The sequence below is a fragment of the Tupaia chinensis genome, unplaced genomic scaffold (assembly GCF_000334495.1).
Source record: "Tupaia chinensis unplaced genomic scaffold, TupChi_1.0 Scaffold000685_1, whole genome shotgun sequence".
NCBI lineage: Eukaryota > Metazoa > Chordata > Mammalia > Scandentia > Tupaiidae > Tupaia > Tupaia belangeri.
In genome coordinates, this window is record NW_006160208.1 from 3,646,526 (window position 1) to 3,663,824 (window position 17,299).

Consider the following 17,299-nt stretch of genomic DNA (forward strand, 5'->3'; position numbering starts at 1 on the left):
CCTGCTCTCCCTGAGAGGCCCTTCCTCAGAGGTACACACGAGCCTGAGCCCACAGAATCTCCCCATCCCCCAGCATCCTTTTCTCTCAAGGTTGGAAAACCCTCCTGGATATCAGTTTCCTCCTGTCTTTGGTCTGTGCAGAAAATCCAGACCACTCTTGTAAGTGCAGGGTTTGGTTTTATTTTAACATAGAAACTGGGTGTAGGAGGGGCACCAGTAAAACACAGACTCTGCAAGGTAAGCCCACATGGAAAGGTTGCCAGTTCTCATCTGGAGACCTCCCCTGAGTAAGCCTGGCAGGTGGGGACCAGGATCGGGCTGACTGAGGCTGGGGGTGGATCTCGGTGTGGATGGCTCTCAGGGTACCATGGCTCTTTGTCTGTCTCTCTCTCTGCCTCTCTGTTTTCCTACCTGTCTGTCTCTTTCCTTCATGGAAGAGATAAACTCTTTTTTTTTTTTCTAAAAAGGAAGTGGGTAGAGAATATAGTACTTTTTCTGTTTTCTGTAGCAATAGTGAAAAAGATAGGAATTACTCAATGTTGGAAGAGGAACAAAGTGAAAACACTAGGGAAAAGCCCAGACACCACTTTATAATACCTACCACATACCTCCACATACGGAGAGCACGCTGCCTCCCCAGTGAGCTCAGCACAGGTGTGTGTGTCACGTAACGACAGCCAGCGTCATTTTACAGCCCATAGCAGCAATTCCAAGACATTTCCTAAACATTTCATGGTCTTGTGAATAGTATTATACAGATACATATTTAGCAAGACATGTTTTGGGGCTGGCAGGTGGCATCGTGGTTAGGATGGTGGACTCCCACATGGCTGACTGTAGTTCGAGTCCTGGATTGGGCAATTTGCTTTCTTACTTTCCCATTCTCTCTCTCTCTCTCTCTCTACCTGTATCTCTCTGTGGGGAGTATATGTGCCCTATAGCAAATTAAAATAATAATCATAATAATAGTAAAAATAAATTAAATTAAATAATTCTTAAAAGACACCATTCATTAAACACTATGTACTATTCATTAGCTAAATGAAAATTTTTCACTTCTTACTTATACATTCAAAATATTCAGAAGTTGTCCCTTTTTTCTTGAGTGGTAGAAATAGTCAATGATGATGCCGTGTATCAGAAAGCACAGAAACTTAATAAAACTTTGGAATGGTTAAATGTCATTGGAGAAGCTGATGGTCTTTGGGAATGACAAAAAAGCAGTCAAACCAAGACTTTCTCTACTATTGTTTAATAAACAAAATTTGTTTTGTGTTTTTGGAGTTTTTTGCTACAGGGTGTGTGCGCTCACCAGAAAAACAGAGAGAGACAGAGAGATAGAAAGCGAGAAATCACCCCCCAGGGGGGATGGACACACCTCAATCCCTTCTCCTCCATTTTCCTCTCAGGAGTTTGGGCATGCACGCACATGCACCTGGTGTGAGTTTAAGCCACTGGGTCTGGGATTACGAACTGAGGTCGACCACATGGGAGTTAAGCGACATAGCCAATATGCCACCTGCTGGTTCCTAATAAATGAATTTTTAAGGTTAAGTTCAGGGAGCATCTAAAGTGGATACAGTCTTTGTGCTTACATTGCAGGACTTACACTGCGAAAGCTCTAAACAAAGGCATAATTACTACTGCTGGGCGACATTAACTAGCAGTAAACTGAGCATCAGCTGGAGAAGGTGGGAGAGGGTGAGAGAGGCCCATTAGGACCCTGAGGAGCTCCACCCCTGGAGCTTGGGGCTTTGCCTCCCCTGTAACAGGAATAAGCACAGAAAGGCTCCAGGTGGTGGCATTCTCCCTCAGAGACACAGGTACACCTGACCCCGCTTTGTCTGCTCCATCCTTGCTCAATCCACAACCCTTCTCCTTGGGGTACACTATCTCTTTGTCCTCAGACAGGGACAGCTAAGTTAAACTAAATTATTTCATATGCTAAACACACACACACATATTATGTATATGTGTATATATATATGTATTTTTGAGATCATTGTCTTCCCAAATTTATAACCATAACTTTGAAAATTATTTTCCAGTAATGTGGAACGTCTATATAACGAGGAGAAAGAGGACAAACACCCCCTGTGGAAGCTTATGATTTCCATCATGCTTTTAATGCTAATAATTACATTTCAGAGCTGGGGGTTTGAGAAGGGGGGCTGAGAAAGGGAGAAATCATCCCCCAGAGGGGTTGGCCATGCCACAATCCCCACTCCTCCATCCTCCTCTCCAGATTTTGTACCACACACACGTACCTACATGATTTTTCGAGTCAGTGGGTCCAGGACATAAACAGTTCACCATGTGGAAATCTGGTGCCCTAACTACCATGTCACCTGCTGGCCTCAGGATTTATTTTAAAATGCAACATTTATTTGAAATTCCTAATATTTCTAAGTCTTAGAAATCATTCATGCCCATGCAAGACTCTTCATAATCTATGTGAAATGTTCATGTTGAATGAGATGAACTCCTCTGCAAATAAACACAGTACTTTTATTGCTAAATTAATGCATAAAAAAGAAATCCTCGGGGACTGTAATTTTTGTATGCATTAATTTAGCAACAAAACTACTGTGTTAGTTTGCAGGGAGGAGTTCTGCAAGAAAAGGTCTATTCTCATATTCTCAAGAACAGGTCTACTGCAGCCAGAACTTGTTTTACTAGGTTTTTTTTTTTTTTTTTTTTCTTTAGAGAGATTTTTGCTATAGGACACATGCACTCGCTGGAGCGAGAGAGACAGAAAGTGAGAAATCACTCCTCGGGGAGATGGCCACACTGCAATCCCTTCTCCTCCAGTTTCCTCTCAGGATTTTGGGCATTTACATACACACGTCCGGTGTGAGTTTCAAGCCTCTGAGTCTGGTACTTGAACCATGGTTGACAACATGGGAGTCCAGCAATGTAACCATTACACCATCTGCTGGTCCCAACTTCACTTACTAGTTTTAGCAATTTTATAAGCTTATTTCACCGATTAATGTAAGCATTACTCAAATGTGTATTACTCTACAAAGCTCCTTCTTAACTGTTGAAATAACGGCTATTTCAGTGTCTACTAGGTACGAAGTGCTGCGTCCATGTTTTAAAGACATTATCATGTATCCCCAAACCAAACATACAAAGCAGAAATTTCATTTTCATTTTACAGATGAAGAAACTTAAGCTCAGAGGAGATAAGACATTATCTAATTCCATGTAGCTAATTATGTGAAAAATGTAAAATCCCATTTCAGGCATTCAATTTATATCATCCACACAAATGTGGAACCAAGTATTTTGATGACTTCTTTAAGATTGTCATGAGGATTAAAATATACTTCTAAAGCAGTTAAAAGATATTTTTCCTGGGACAAACTAAGTCTAAGGAATTATGTCCTAGTCAATAAAAGTACATTTGAAAAAAGATTCTTTTATTACATATTCTAAAAAAACCTTCCTCAAAATAATTCAATGTTTGTTTGTTTGTTTTTTTGCAAGGTTTTTGCTATAGGGTGCATGCGCTCGCCAGACAGACAGAGAGAGACAGAGAGACAGAAAGTGAGAAATCACCCCCAGGGGGGATGGCCACGCCACAATCCCTTCCCCTCCATTCTCCTCTTGAAATCTTGGGCACGCATGCACACGCACCTGGCCTGAGTTTTAAGCCACCGGGTCCGGGACTCGAACCGCGGTCGACTACATGGGAGTCCAGGGACATAGCCATTACGCTAACTGTTGGTCCCACTATTATTCAATGTAATAATAGAACACCGATTTTTCTCTGAGCATACCACATAACTGCATTATTTAAAAGATCTATTATCTCATTATTTTGAATAATATATTCTTAGGAAACAAAGTTGCTTTTACTTAGGATAGTTGGGAATAAAACTCCACCAAAAAGAATAAGACTAGTCTTCTAAAAGTATCACTAATTTTTCTTTTCTAGTTATAATGCCATATTTATGAAGGCCATAAAATATAAATCATAAACTTATAAAATTAATATATTTATAAAATACTGTCTGGCAAAATGTTTCAATCTAAATAAAAGATTACATTCTTAAATATACCATTTTTCTCCATGCTAATGAGCAATATAATGCAGATGTTTCAATATTTCTGGGCGTTATTTCCGTAAGTCCAACAGTCTTTTGATTTGGAAGAATCAGTCATGAAAAGTCTCGCTGCTGTTTCCAGGAGGTGATGGGTGGGAATTCTAGCCTACAGGGAGGGGGCGCCTCTGAGTCCACTGTCCGCAGTGACCCTATGATAGAGTCAAGGTGGGAATGTGCAGCTTGGCCTGAGTGGAGGGGAGGGAACAGCTGTGCTTTTAAGACCCAGGCTCGCTCCTGGGTAAAATCCATCCTTGGGTCCTTTGCCTCCGGGCAGTTTTGCAAAAGCGCCTTGTGATGTGGAGCTCCTCCTGTCTGCCAGGGACCTGAGCAAGTTTAGCATTTCTGCCATTGCCTCTTTCTTTTGGACCATGTGGGTCTGTCTTCCTTCACTTTCTTTATTTTTTTATTTTTGGAGAGATTCCTTCACTTTCTTTATTTTTTTATGTTTGGAGAGATTTTCGCTATAGGGCGCGTGCGCTCGCGAGACAGACACAGAGAGACAGAGAGAGAGAAAGCAAGAAATCACCCCCCAGGGGGGATGGTCATGCCGCAATCCCTTCTCCTCCATTCTCCTCTCGGGATCTTGGACATGGGCACACACACGCGCCCGGCGTGAGTTTTAACCCACCGGGTCTGGACTCGAACCGTGGTCGACTACATGGGAATCCAGTGACATAGCCATTATGCTAACTGCTGGTTCCCTGTCTTCCTTCACTTTCTGAACCAGGAAACTGAATTCTTCCTCAGCAGCAAAGGATCCTCCGCGCCTCTCTGTAAGCTTTGACAGAGAGGAGGCGGGGAAAGACTTGCTCTTCCTTGGCACTCTGAAAGGCTGACTTAATCCCTGCACGCTCCTCCTCCTGGGCAGCACCACATTTGTCAGTAAACTGGCCTATCTCCTGAGTACATGCAGCCGGTATTTCTGCAAGCCGCTTTGCTCTTCTTACATAAAATCGACTTCCCAGAAACAAACCCAGTCTGAATGAAAACAAGAGGCCTAGCAGTACACAGCCCAGTGGTGAACTCCCCACCGTCTCCCCAGGAGCCTGTAAAAAGTGTACCACAGGGGACCAGCAGTTAGCGTAATGGCTATGTCGCTGGACTCCCATGTAGTCAACCATGTTCGCGTCCCGGACTCGGTGGCTTAAACTCACGCTGGGCGCGTGTGCGTGCGTGCCCAGGATCCCGAGAGGAGAATGGAGGAGAAGGGATTGCAGCGTGCCCATCCCTCCTGGGGGGTGATTTCTCGCTTTCTATCTCTCTGTCTCTCTCTGTCTTTCTGGTGAGCACACGCGCCCTATAGCAAAAACCTCTCAAAAAAAAAAAAGTGCACTGCAGACTTGGGTTACTGGGCCACAGCTCCTCACCACTGTGTTCAGCTTCCTCGAGACCAGCCCAAAGTCAATCCTCAGAGGGTGGCAGCCCCTCCACGACCCTGCAGCCATTGCAGGGCTCTGCCTAGTAACCATGGGTCCAGTGGCCACCACAAACCCCACAGCGTATCCCAGCATTCCACTTGGAGCCCAATCAGCAGCTGGCAGTCTGGATCGGTCCATTATATGGTTGCAGTGGGGGAAACTTGGAAAATTAAATATGCTTATCTCCATTACTATCTAATGATCATTCTTTCTAAAAAGAATTATTTATTTAATTTTACTTATCATTATTATTATGTTTTTAATTTGCTAGAGGGGACACACACTCACTAGAGAGAGACAGAGAGAGAGAGAGAGAGAGTGAGAAAGCAAGCTGCCAGGTCTGAGATTCGAACCACAGTCGGCTATGTGGGAGTCCAGTGCCTTCACCATCACACCAACTGCTGGCCCATAATCATTCTTATTTACATCTATTCGATATCAGCACAAAATAAAAATGCTGTGAAATGTGCTGATTGCTAAAGAAGCGTGTGAGGAGCTGAGCCGTGTCCATGGTCACGGTCCTGTCACTGTGTCCCATAAACTCGTGCTGCCAAGAAGGCCAGGTGGCGGCTTGTGCCCAGCGGCCTGGGAGGCTGAATGACCTTCACATTCCTGAAGTTCCCATTCTTTATTTTTGAGAGAGAGATTTTTGCTATAGGGTGCATGTACTCACTGGAGAGAGAAAGTGAGAAACCACCCTCCAGGGGGATGGCCATGCAGCAGTCCTTCCTCCTCCATTCTCCTCTCGGATTTTGGGCATGTACACATACACACACGCCCAGCATGAATTTCAAGCCTCCGGGTCTGAGACTTGAACCATGCTTGGCCATGTGGGAGTCCAGCACCTTAACCACTGTGCCATTGCTGGCCCCTCCCATTCTTGATAGCCTACCATTTCTATTCCTCATATTCATGTTTGGGCAGCACTTCCCAGAAGCCTGTGGGCTCTGGACTCTTGTTTATAATATCCCTAGCTTAATAATTCCCACATGATAAAGCCCTTTCATTATAAAGGCCTCCCTTTCCTAGTTTGTATCACCCACTACGAGGGGTAGCTTGAGTAAGCCTCGCTCCTCGTAACCAGGAAGGTAAATTGATTCACTTGGTTTTCCCAACAAACGTCTTCCCACATTCTCCTTTCCTTGCTAAATGGATATAATTTACCCTCGCTCTCAGCTTCTCTACCATATGAGAATGTGCCGGTTAATTGTATTTGTCAGCTTGGCTGATTTCTGGGCTAAGAGGTACGTAGACAACTGGTAAAAACATTTCTGGGCGTGTTTGTGTATTTCTGGGTGTGTCTGGGTCTTTCTAGAAGAGACTAGATTTGAATCAGGAGACAAAGTGCTATCTCTCTCACCAGCCTGGGTGGGTACCAACTAATGTGTTGAGGCTAATCGGAGAGGAGCGTGGGATCCTGTGATGGCGAAGTTGACAGTATGCCCATCACAGACGCTGCACTGGGACGGTTATTTCAGAGGTGAACGCGGTCGTTTGCGTGGTTCTCTGAGAATCCCTCCCTCCCCACCGCTGGGCTGGATTGTCCTGGCCCCCAGGAGCCCATTTGCATATCTCTTTCCACTCCACACATTTGACCCAACTAAAATGTAATAAATAAAAGGAAATAAACAAGCCAAAAACAGTAACAGAACCTTCTGTGAAACTACGGAGCACCTTAGCACATGACACATTTTCATTCTTTCTTTTCTTTTTTTTTTTTTTTTGAGAGGTTTTCGCTACAGGGCATGTGTGCTCACCAGACAGACAGAGACAGAGAGACAGAAAGCGAGAAATCACCCCCCAGCCAGGAGGGTCACTCTGCAATCCCTTCTCCTTCATTCTCCTCTCAGGATCTTGGGCACACACGCACACGCGCCTGGCGTGAGTTTTAAGCCACCCGGTCCGGGACGTGAACCGCGGTCGACTACACGAGAGTCCAGCGACATAGCCATTACACTAACTGCTGGTTCCCACATTTTCGTTCTTATAATGAGGGCTGAGCTGTGCATAATAGAAATGTGTCTGTTGTGCTCCAGAGCTCATGATTTTAATAAGTTCAAGGTCAATATTAAGTTCAGTTTGATTAGGATTAGAATGTTTATCATTATTTGTTGCTATAGAGCTCGTGTGCTCACCAGAGAGACAGAGAGAAACAGAGAGACAGAAAGTGAGAAATCACCCCTCAGAGGGGACGGCCATGTCACAATCCTTTCTCCTCCATGATCCTTTTGGGATTTTAAGCACGCATGCACACGCGCCTGGCGTGAGTTTTAAGCCTCCAGGTCTGTGACTCGAACCACGGTCAACTATGTGGGAGTCCAGGGATGTAACCATTATGCCATCTGCTGGTCCCCAGATACATTTTTAATGCATACACTTGTTCTTGGTGTTGGAAGTCTCTATTTGCCCCCACGCTGACCATGAAGAAGGAAGCAGCCCTTCTTTCTCCATGAAGAAGGAGTGAATTATTTGTGCATTAAATCATTATGGAGAACTGTTTATTTTACTGCAGAATCCCCTCAAAGGTGGAGGTGATTTTTATCATACACTGCACAAAAATTCCTTTGTTCCCCTCTGGCAGTGGTGGATGAGGGGAGTTCAGACTGATCGCCAGCTGAGAGCAACTAGAAAAGCCGAAGGAGAAAGTAAGAAGCCACTCAGGAGCTAGGAAGAACTGGAGGTAGAGTAACCTCACAGGGTTGTAACCCAGTCTTCTCAATTCCTGATTGGAGTGAGGTGACCTGGGGTGGCCAAAGCCCCCAGCTGAGTCTGCTACAAGAAGCGAATGTCATCCTCTCTGAATCTAAGCAGCATGTAGCAACTGTAGACTGTTTATCAAACATTATTTCAATATAATACAGAAATATTAAAATGACGGATGTGTTTAAACATGCAAATATTCTAAATAGAAGAAAGCTATTGTACTATCAGATGAAGTCGACTTAAAAAATAAAAAGGACTTTCCCTCTCATTGTCTTTCCCTCTCTCTCTCTCTCTCTCTCTCTCACTTAAGTGGTGGGCGCATATACCCTAAGGTAAAAACCTCTAAAACAAATCAATTTTTGAAGTCAGGCTAGACCAGTCTAGGTAAACCAGTTAACTGTTTATAATTGGTAAATTATTTAATGTTGTTGGCCCTCGGTTTTCTTTTTGGTACAAGAATAGCCACATGTGGTTTAGAAGGAGGGCCTGTGTGGGTCTCTGGCCCTATTTACCTGTCAAAGCTACAGGTATGGTAGATTCTGATCAGACACCTGTCAGCTGTGCATGCTAATACCAGATATTCACCACAGTAGTGATTCTTATCTAAACCAGGTTCTCCATTTATCTGGAATGAAGACTTTGTTAATCCTAAATCCTGAAAAACAAAACAAAGCAACAAAAAGCTCCAATACATGGTGTTAAAAATCTGGGCAAGATTGTTTAAAGTGACAATAGAGGAGAAACAGCGACATCTGGTGGATCTATGGCAATATTGCATGCAAATGCTTCAATCTCAAAGTGAATCTAGAATGTACCTTGCTTTTCATAGGCTATTTCTAGAAATTTTTCATAAAATTTATTATTTAATTCCTTATTTAATATCATATTGTAATTTCCTGAAGTCCTTTTAAAATAATGTCTTTAAAGTTAAGCAATCAGGTCTTTTTTTGGCTTATGTTAAATAATATATTAGTTCCGTGTTTTTCTATAATTTCATATACTCTTCACACACACTATGTGGACTTCATAATTTATCCAGTATTTTCTCAAATGTTTGTGCTCTTAACCTTAAAATAATAAAACATTATATTCTTTTAAAGTAGCAATTAATTTGTAAAATGTATTTAATAGTGTGGAGAAGGATAATCCAAGCGTGTTTGAAGTAGATTTTATTTTAAAACAGCTATAGATTTACAAATACGTTGTTCCCGATCATTAACATCTTACATTACTATGGTATATTTGTCACAATGAATGCACCAACGTCGCTATCTTACTGTCATAAATTCTCCACATTTCCAGTGACTTCACCAGTGTATTAGGGGGCTCCAGAAAAGCAGAACCAACAGAATTTATGTGTGTACATGCCTGCGTGTGTGCACGTGTGTGTGTGCCTGTGTGTGTGCGTGCACAGAGACAGAGAGAAAGGAAGAAAGAGATTTATTTTTAAAGAAAAAGCTCACGTGATTGTGGAGGCTTGGTCAATCCAAAATCTGCAGCCTGAAGGCTGGTTACCCGGGGAGTGCAGTCCAGTCCAAAGGCGGCCTGCTGGAAGAATTCCTTTTTTTGCTGAGGAGAAGTCCGTCTTAGTTCTATTAAGGCCTTCAGCTGACTGGATGAGGCCCATGCTGAGGGTAATCTGCTTTACTCCAAGTCCACTGAACTAAAATTAACCAGCACAGTCAGCTTCCCCCAGCCGCCCCTCTCTCTTCCAGGGTCCCAACCAGAATCCCCATTACATTTCGGTCTCACATCTCTTCAGAGTTTCTCAGACTGTCTTTGTCTTAGTGAGCGTGACACTTTGGAGGAACACTGGTCATGTGTCTTGCAGAAGATCTTTCCATGGTGCTTTGTCTTATGTTTCTACCGTGATGAGACTGGGATTGTGGGTTTTGGTGGGAAGACCACAGAGATGAAGGTACCCTCTCGGTACCTCACTTCAAGGGTACGTGTTGTTAGCATGACTCATCTCTGTCATGTTAACCTGACCACCTGGGTCAGGCGGTGTTGGTCAGACTTCTCCCCTGTAAGTCACCTCCTCCTTGCTTCCATACTGTCCACACTCAAGGTTGGGAGAAAAAGGAGTTAAGGCCCACTTCCTGGAAGAGGATGTACATGACTCACATAGAATTCTTCTGCTGGAGATTTGTCTCTTCTTCCCCATTTTTCCACTTGTTGGCTTATTTATTAATATTGGTATAGACTCACAGATATATATTTTGTACTTTGGATTATGATTAAGATTTTTTTTTTTACTTTTGTTATTCAGATTGCTCCAACTCCAGCTATTTGTGGCATTTCAGGTTGACTCCTGTGCCCCTTGGACACACTCCCATTCCTTTTAAATTTTGTACACTTCCTTACATTCTGGCACTGCAAGTTTCCTCAGGAGAATTACATTTTCTCTGTTCCAGCCCTGGAATCATTTATTTCTCAAAGAAGTCTTGGTTCCTTTTACTGAAGAATGGTATTGGAGAGTCTGAATGTTAATGCCCCCCATTCACATGTTAAAATCTGTCTCCAATGAAATATATAGCATTAGGAGGTAAGGCCTTCAGAGGGTAATTAGGTCATGAGGGTGGAGCTCTGATGAATGGGATTAGTGCCCTTATAAAAAAAAGCATTAGGGGGCTTACTTGTCCTTCCTGCCATGTGGAGATGCAGCTAGAAAGCAAGGTCTATGAAGCAGAGGGGTCTCGCCAGACACTCTATGACATCATGGTGTTGGACTTTCCAGCATCCAGAACTGTGAGATACACACTTTCACTGTTTATAAATCGCTCAGTCTAAGGTATTTTGTTATCTCAGCCCAAATGGACTAAGACAGTGTTGGATTGGACATCCAGCATCCAGAACTGTGAGATACACACTTTCACTGTTTATAAATTGCTCAGTTTAAGGTATTTTGTTATCTCAGCCCAAATGGACTAAGACAGTGTTGGATTGGACTTCCAGCATCCAGAACTGTGAGATACATATTTTCACTGTTTATAAATTGCTCAGTCTAAGGTATTTTGTTATCTCAGCCCAAATGGACTAAGACAGTGTTGAAAACAAGATCTAGACTCTGGTCATGGTCATTGCTATGGAGATAGATTTCTATGGTGCAAGTAGGAAATGTGCATATGTATGAATTCGCAAAGCAGAGACAGGCTTGACATGAACAAGTTTCAGTTTTCATGGTACCTTTACAGAGCAAGAACTGTCTGTATTGGATAAATATAAAAGATTATCTATGTGATCATCACATATTATAATGCACAATAGTAAAATTAACTGGTGAACACCCTCCCCAAATTTTACTAACTCTCGTTTTAAGTAACTTAGTGGTATAAAAGCTGAAAAGGAGTATAATCTAATTGATAATTTATTATGTGTTTATATGCTCTTTTCCAAAACTCCTAATTCATACAACTCTACAAGGAAGCCAGTAATATCAGCGTTGTTTTAGACATCTTGTCCTCAGAGAATTAAATGACCAGCTTAGGATTTTCTACCTAGAACAAGACAGAGTCAGAATTTAAAATCAGGTTAATTTTTAAGGAAGTTAAATGTTGCTTATAAATTTGGGGATTTTTTATATAACTGATATATCTTTAGCGAGCAATCACATATGCCATTTCATTTTACGCTAATGAATTCTCTGTAGTATGCCATGGTTGACTCTAGTCTCATTTCAGGAATTAAAGTCTTTCACTTAATTATGTCATTATTGATTCTAGAGCCCTTCCCATTAGATTGTCAAACACTCAAAGAAGAATATACAAAGAATTATAGGAACCAGAAGTTGGTGTAAGGGCTATGTTGCTGGACTCCCATGTAGTCAACCACGGTTCGCGTCCCAGACCTGGTGGCTTAAACTCACGCCGGGCGTGTGTGCCCAAGATCCCAAGAGAAGAATGGAGGAGAAGGGATTGTGGTGTGGCCATCCTCCCGGGGGGTGATTTCTCGCTTTCTGTCTCTCTGTCTCTCTCTGTTTTTCTGGAGAGTGCATGTGCCCTATAGCAAAAACAGCTCAAAAAAAAAAAAAAGGATTATATACTTTTTTGATTCTCAATTAGTGTTTAAACAATCAGTGAAAGATGAAAAATGATATGCGCTAGGTATAAATAACATTGTATTAGCTTTCTTCAGAGAACCAATAGGAGATATAGGTCTGTTATAGCCTTCATAAGCACATGAGCAAAACCCTCATAATACATCTCTTCATATATGTAGACGTTTACCTATCTTTATATTTGTATATAGATATATATGGGCTATATATGTGTATATATCTTAAAATAAATACCTTTACATTTGTAGATACCTAAGTACTATCTATAGGTATATACATATTCCTAAGTAGCACACATAGGGGTCTACATATATAGATATGTATATATCTATATACCATACATAAGCATCTACAAATATAAAAACATTTACTTCAGCATTTAGTCCATAGACTAGAGGGGTGACCAGTCCCAAGATCCGCAGAGTGAATCATCAAGCTGGGAGCCTGCAGAAGCCAACGGTGTCTTTCCAGTTTGACAGCCAGCAGGCTTGAGACCCAGAGAGAGCTGAGGTCTCAATCTGAATCCAAAGGAAAGAAAAAAAGTTTATGTCCCAGTGTAAAGGCAGTCAGGTGGAGAGGAATTCTTTTTTATTCAGAGGATGTTTAGCCTTCTTCTGTTTTCATTCTATTCAGGCTTTCAACTGATTAGATTACTGAGGCCCGCCCCCAGTAGGGAAGATAATTTGCTTTACTTAGTTTACTGAAATGTTCACCTCACCCAAAAACCTTCTTACAGAATCACTCAAATTGATTTGATCGAATATCTAGGCACTGGGGGCCGCAGGTGGCTTGGTGGTTAAAGGCGCTGGACTCCCACATGGTCGACTCTGGTTCAAGTCCTGGATCTGGTGGCTTGCTTTTTCATTTTCCCTCACTCTCTCTGTTTCTCTATGATCAAATTGGAAAATAATGATGATAACTAAAGTTAAAATAGAAATAATTCTTTTTAAAAAACAAATATGTAGGCATTCTGTGGCCAAGCAAATTGACCATAAAATTAATCATTATAAATATTAACAGAAATGTTTTTCTTTTAGAAGTCATATCCAAATGTAAAAATTTGGGAATTCAGTAAGAAATCTTTTTGACTACCTAAATAAATTTCAGAATATCTTCAAAGATAAGCTAATCCTCAGTTAAGCATTTAGCTGTGTATTGATGGTGTTCATGGTCACTAACAGCAGTAAGTGTGTATGTAGAAGAGCCATATAAATCTTACATACGCAAATGCCTCACAACTTTACGCTAGACTAAAATGTTTAGTGCTTCGAAAATGAAAGTTGAGAGATTATACAGTCTCTAGCTACTCACCAGCGTTGAGCCATAGGTGGTATGTGAGCATTGGAAATGAAGCAGTTCTGACACGACACGTCCCGTAAGTGTGCAGTATGCACTGAATCTCAGAGACTTGGTACGCCAAAAGAGAAGTTCAAATATTTCGTTAATGACTCTTCATATTGATTAAAAAGTAGAATTGATAATATTTTAGGTGTATTAGATACAATAGCGTTTCCCCTGTTTATCTAACCTTGTGGATGTTAATAGTAGAACGTTTTAATTGTGTGGGTTCACATGATGTTTCTATTAGGCAGAGGTGGTCTGTATCAACCCAATGAAAACATGGTATCATTTAAAATTTTTTCTTAAATAATTGCCAGGGGGCATGTGTGCTCATCAGAGGCACAGAAAAAAGGAAAGAGAGAGAAAGGAAGAGAGAAAGCAGCACTCCTCAGTGGGGACTGGTCCTGCTGCAATCCTTTCTACTCCATTTCTCCTTCCTTTCAGGATTTTGGGCATGTTTGCACACATGCCTGGTGTATTTTTCAAACCACCAGGGCTGGGATTTGAACTGTAGTTGGCCATGTGAGATCTGGTTCCCTTAACCACTAGGCCATAGGGCTGGTCCTGTCACTTTAATTTTTAAGCAAAAAAAATATTGCTTTAGGGTTTGAAATTTGAGGGGAGAGATACATGAACAAATGAAAGAGCTATTCAGGCTTTGAGCAGAAGTCACAGGAAATGTAAGAGTTGGGACTTTTTGGATTCAAAAATGAAATTATCACTGGGAATACAAAGAAACAGCCTCTGTTCAAAGATCAAATCCTGAGCAGTGATAACATTGAAATCAGAGGTTCAGCTTATTGAGACTTCAGAAACATTTAGGGGCTTCTCACAGACCTCAGTCAACCACAGGATTGTAAAGATGTTCGGGAATTGTCCCACCGCAGTTTCAGACGTACACCCTGGTGGCTTGAAAAGCATGCCTGATGTATGTGCCATGTCCCAAATCCTGATAGGACAGAGAAATGGAGGAAAAAAAATTGCATGTGACCACAGCCTATGGTGGGGGGCATGGGGGAGCCCCCCTCCATTTTTCTCTTTCTAGTGAGCCCTCTGATAAAAATAAAAAAGAGAGAGAGAGAGAAAGAGGAAGGAAGGAAGGAAGGAAGGAAGGGAGGGAGGAAGGGAGGGAGGAAGGAAGGAAGGAAGGAAGGAAGGAAGGAAAGAAGAAAAAGAAGGGAAAAAAAGAAGTTCTGACTTTACTGGAGGGGCAGGCTGGAGAAGTCCTGAGAGTCCATGAGGGAAGGGCCGAACTGAGCCCAGGCTTCCAGCACCCCTCCATCCGGTGGTTTAGACACACAAATGAAGCCCTCTCGGACTCTCCAGAGCAGACCAGCCTCCAGCTGAATACCCCTGAGGGGGCGCACATGGAGTAGAAGGTTCACTCAACCGAGTCTCCCCAGAATTCCTGGAAATGATGACTGTATTAATCCACAACATTTGAGGTGTAATACTATTGGGTCACTGGAAAAATTATGACATATTTTCTATGTTTTTCTGTGCCAAAGTGCATCATGACTTTTCACCAACCCAACAGATGCCTGGGAATATTACTGCAGGTTTGTTATGCAGTAATAGATACCCAGGACATGTGTACATGCATGAGCTCCACACACACACACACGCTCACACACACTACATACTAGCTCTGTGACCCTGAACAAGGTAACTTAAGGTCTCTACCATCTGTTTTTTCCATCAGTAAAATTAGGATAATTATACCCACTTACCATGGATGTTAAATAATATATAAAATAATACACCAGAGGTCTCCAAAAAGTGTATGGAAAATGCCTATTATGAATAAAACTACTCATAGATTTCAATTTTCTTCACATCAAAATAAACTGATATTAATTCAATTTTTCCACACACATTTTGAAGTATCCCCCTATTTAAAAATAATACATGAAAAGCGGTCAGTATATGTTCGGATCATGTTCTTTTTTAACTTTCTTTGTTTCTCGGTCACGTCCATCAGCCCTTTACAATAGAAGTAGTGTTAGAAGGTATCTGTTTACTTCGGATATCATCAGTTTTCCTGATAGAGAAGGTGATACACAGACACACATACACATACACGTGTACATGTGTCACACATATATGCACACGTGTATATGTGTCAGGGTTTAAGGTCTCATTAATTTTAGAATTTACAATCACCTCCCACTCTAAAACTGATTACAGTCACCCCTGGGTGAGGCATTCCCAGGACAGATCCCAACATCTTTGCATGCACGGGCCCCTTCGGTAATGGCATGATGTTTGCATATAATCAGCACACACCCTCTTGCACTCTTTTGATCTCCACATTATTTATAAGTAATCTTAGCACAAGATCTAAGTGAAAAGAAACAATGTAGGTAAGCCCCTCCACCATCTCTGTTTCAGAGAGTCATCTCTTACCCATCTCAGAACTGTGGTATTCTTGGTGTTGAATCTGGGGGTGCAAAACTCCAGGGTATGGAGTGCTGGCTACGTTTGTAAAAACGGTGAGGATCCGGGTGTCCTTAGTTCAAGAAATGGATTAGCATTTTTGCTGTTGGTCGTGGCCATCTTGTTAAGGTTGTCCATAAGCTGGGTTTTTCACTAATAATCAGGTAGACACGGCTTACAGGTAAAAATGCAGGACACTGTGCGAGAGGAACAGGTGCCTGTTCAAACTTAGATGACCTCAGATCTCAAAGAAGAGTGGGTATGGCAGGCAGGGCTGGAAATGTACCTGCGTCCACTTTATTCATTGTAATTATTAAAAGCCCTTGGGTAAGGGGCCAGCAGGTGGTGTGGTGGTTAATGCACTGGACTCCTACATGGCTGACTGTGGTTGGAGTCCCGGACCTGATGACTTGCTTTCTCACTTTCCCTGTCTCTTTCTCTCTCTGTCTCTCTCTGGTGAGTGCACATGCCCTGGAGCAAATTTTTAAAAATAAAAATAATAAAACTGGATAAATAATTCTAAAAACAAACAAACAAAACCCTACCTTGGCTCAGGAAAGGCAGTGCCACGTGCGGTGCCCACGCTTTGATACCCGGCTTGGAAGATGTGTTTTACCTCAGCTAACTCACTCCTGCCTCTTTCAGTTTATGAAAACGATGGCTTGGTCATTTCACCATCTCTGGTTTCCAGTCGTGCTTCGCTGGGCCTGGTATGGGACTCTCAAATGGAAACAAGCACGTGATCATAAGCCAAACTGTAAGCGTGTGGAATGGTTCTAGCAAACCAGGCATGTGACATCAAGGCTCTGCTCGCAGATGCAGGGACCGGTGGCCAAAGGCTATAATCTGGGTGTGCGTGGTTACACCTAGAGCATTGCCGGTCGCATAATGGATCTTGCAGTGGAGCTTCTGGGGTAGGAGCATAGGTGCAATCGTTTTCTAGTACTCTGTCTTTCCCCTGGAGTTAAATCCCTGCGAGCAGCCACAGCTCCGAGCACTGGCTATGGAAGCTGGCCCCCAGCCAGGAAAGAGGGGATCCTGGGCTTTGCTAGAGGTCAGGCCCCTGAGCAAGTGGCAAGTGGACGGAGGGGAGGGCGGGGATGGGTGGGGACGGGAGCACTGGCCCGGATTAGAAGGAGGGGGCCCTTCGGACCCGCCGCCCCGCCCAGTCCGACCCCAGCGAAGGCCTCGGCGGCCAGGGGGAGAGGCGGGGAGGGGGGCGGCGCGGGCGG

At 42.7% G+C, this 17,299-nt stretch overlaps 1 protein-coding gene and 1 long non-coding RNA gene across 2 annotated transcripts in view; one reads left to right on the forward strand and one right to left on the reverse strand.

Annotated features, from left to right (window-relative positions):
• FAM149A (family with sequence similarity 149 member A) overlaps positions 1-17,299 on the forward strand; it is a 63,590-nt gene that overhangs the window by 10,422 nt on the left and 35,869 nt on the right.
• LOC102484969 (uncharacterized) overlaps positions 9,392-17,299 on the reverse strand; it is a 9,425-nt gene continuing 1,517 nt past the window's right edge. The window contains exons 3-5 of the long non-coding RNA XR_336285.2: positions 16,038-16,264; positions 13,602-13,697; positions 9,392-11,730 (exon numbers count right to left, since the gene is read on the reverse strand). This is a non-coding gene — a long non-coding RNA (uncharacterized LOC102484969). The remainder of the gene's footprint in view (positions 11,731-13,601; positions 13,698-16,037; positions 16,265-17,299) is intronic.